This window comes from Varroa jacobsoni, unplaced genomic scaffold, assembly GCF_002532875.2.
Source record: "Varroa jacobsoni isolate VJ856 unplaced genomic scaffold, vjacob_1.0 contig04334, whole genome shotgun sequence".
Taxonomy (NCBI): Eukaryota; Metazoa; Arthropoda; class Arachnida; order Mesostigmata; family Varroidae; genus Varroa; species Varroa jacobsoni.
The window spans coordinates 1-3,007 of NW_019215222.1; the positions used below are offsets into that span (position 1 = coordinate 1).

General features: G+C 41.3%; 1 long non-coding RNA gene across 1 annotated transcript; it reads right to left on the bottom strand.

The window, feature by feature from the left end:
* Positions 1-18: 18 nt before the first annotated feature.
* LOC111273029 (uncharacterized) lies at positions 19-2,357 on the bottom strand. The gene is made up of 3 exons (XR_002687835.2): positions 2,143-2,357; positions 569-852; positions 19-326 (listed from the first exon to the last, which is right to left on the bottom strand). It is a non-coding gene; the product is annotated as an uncharacterized LOC111273029 (long non-coding RNA).
* Positions 2,358-3,007: the final 650 nt, after the last annotated feature.

A 3,007-nucleotide genomic window follows, 5' to 3' on the forward strand; every position in this document is an offset into this window, starting at 1 on the left:
TATAATCGTTGCTTCTCAGGCTCTTTTTTGCTGACAAAAATTTTGTGAACAGAGCAAAGAATGACAACAGGGAATGGCGTTCTGTACATCAACATATCTTCAATCTTAAACCAACGAAATAGGGACACAATTGAGAGGGGGTAGAAAAACTGGTAATTCATGAGTTGCAATAATAATAATAATACACTACAACCGCCAGAGAGGCGCTAAACTCGATGAGACAAATTTTCTGGCATCCGGGAAAGATCTATGAAGACGGTACTTTTATTTTGGCCTTAGCGATACAGCGTCTCCCGCTCGATCTTGCCGTGCCTGGATCGTTATCACTAAAAAATATGTTGATATTGTCACCATTATGATGGCTTAGATAGTGAACGAAGGTTATGGTGACAAAAAAGAAGCAAAAGATAAAGATTGTAAACGCTAAGTTTTCGAAAATAAAACATAAATATAGCGAATAAGTAGCAAATATGTTTTGGCTAAAAATGGCCGAATTGTCACTGAAAAAACCTACTATCCATTAAAAAAACATGATCAAATAATATTTCATAATGAAAAAAGCGCGTACCGGGTCAAGGAATGAAGAACAAGCCGGCATTAGTCGGTCGCGCACAGAAAGCGATGCCGAGGATTTAAGGTACCGAAAAGGTAACCTACAATATTTTCATAACAGAGAGGAGCTCCAATAAGCACACAGCGTCAAGTCAAGTAAATGATGCGGGAAGAGGTGCAGAAGATACGTTCAGATCTTTTTAATTGCTACACGGAAGCAATCGGGATATCCGAGATAGAGGCATACCGTCAGAGTGGCCGTTATGGGAACTGTGGTCAGCAGCAACAAGATGTCTTCTCCTGTAATCGACTATACGTTATGCGGTAGCGGTGCTTTGACTAGCAATCCCTAATATCTCATTATTCAACCAATGCAGCCTTCGTCGCTTGTTATCGTTTTTTCATTGTTGACATAGCTGCTGCCGCCTCACTCATGATACACACATCATCAAGCAGTCGAGCATAGGCAATAGCCTACAGAAAGCACCACGGCTATGAAGGGAAAATAAAAACAACTACCCTCACTTATCAAGCCCCCTCTGTCTACCCCAGCCAAAGAGCGATTCGTTCAAGGAACTCAATTAGCAGACACAGAAGCTTCTGGTGCTGCTGATTCGCTCGTTGCCTCCCTGTCTGCCCGAAGATGAACCTCAGACAGCTGACGTCGGGGAAAGAAAGTCAAGCGATACGCATAACTATACGCTTTAATGAAAAACAACTAAACGTTTCAGATTTTATGTCCAGTTTGCCCTTTCGTACCCAGAGGAATTCTATATTTTGATAATGCACTGTTAGCATGAGATCGTTAGCATGTATGACTTCTTTGTTTTGTAATTTAATTGTAGTTAAATCATACCTATAAAAATTATAAATATACATATCGCTTCATACGTTGTTAATAAAAGTACTAAAAGGACAAGGTTTAGGTTAGAATATGTTTTACGCCTATAACTTTACGACGAATATTCACACTTGAGCTACCTTAACAACGAGAGACTTTTCTCAAGACTGAATTCGAGCCTGTCAAAGATGCCTTTCATAGAAGATGCACACGTACATGCATGCATGCACGCACGCACGCACGCACATACCCTTGATCCTAGTTCGTTTAGCTAGTAGGAAATAAAGAGAATACTATAGTACGTTATAAATGCACCTAAGTATTCCGTAGTAAACACTAGTATTACAATTCTTTCAAAGGTTCCTTCTTCAATGCCTCTCGACACGTCAGAATTTCACCTGATAATGACTTATTGTCGACAGCGAGCTTCATATAAATCGCTAACTATAGTTATTATAGACTAATTTAATGTTACAATTATAGCTCTACGGTTAGATCATAAATTTGGCATTAAATTTAATAAATTCATTATTATTAATATTGCTATTACTATTTTTTACAGTTACCGACATTCGTACCGATGATGCTATTGCTGTGAAACGTATCAAGGTGCACCAGCATGAGAGGAATCAGTTCTCAGTCCGATTCTTTTTACAGCAGCAGCTGTAGGCCAACGCAGATGGCTGGACTCAAATGAGACTAACCCGTATATAACAAGTAGATTCGAATGCCATATACACGAAGTTTACCTTCAAATATTCGTTGCTCCCTTTCCGCTCGTCTGTCTCGTCTTGTAAGAGCTGCTGAGCATGACAGGTATTTTATGTGATCAACCTATGGGGCACTTCATCGTTATAGTTCGACCGCTGCCTCCACCGTCAGAAACAGCAGCATTAGCCCTCTTTGGTCCAGGGTCCAACTGCGTTACTGTCGAACGTCAAGTAGCACGTACCTACACGGTCATCGTCGCCGATTAGGTAGAACAGTCAGTCGGTCGGTCACTGTTGCATCATTTTCTTTTTGAGGGAACCTCATGACGCACGCACATAGTATCTGCACAATTATAGCGAACTTCGTCACGGTGTGATAACTTGTTCAGCCACTTTTATTTGACTCATCCATCTGACAAGGTTCTCTGTGATCGTTGCGAATTTCACGCGTGCACGCGTGAACCTACCTGCCTACCTACCTACCTACCTACCTACCTACCCAGCTACCTAGCTCCCTATCTACTGTTTGTAGCATATGTTGTTACTGTTACGTTATCATCGTACGAGAGAAGAAAATAACCACCGCCGTCTGGATTTAATTTTGTTTTTGGATCTCGAATAAGTTCAAGCCGTATTCGTGTTTTTGCTGTTATCGCTGTTGACTAGGACGCGAGTCAAATCATCGGTTCGCTTCTGGCCACATCGAAAAACTCTTCGATGACTCCTCCTTCCTAGGAGTCCGAAAGGGCGCTTGTGTCCTGTGTGAAACGCAGACACGCAGCCATCTGCTGACTTTTTGGGTTGTCTGTACTGGCCACAAATAGCCGAAATGCAATTGTGGTTAATTTACAGAAAGAAGCGTCTTCGGGTTGAAGCGGTTATATGCATAAAATAAACTGAATTC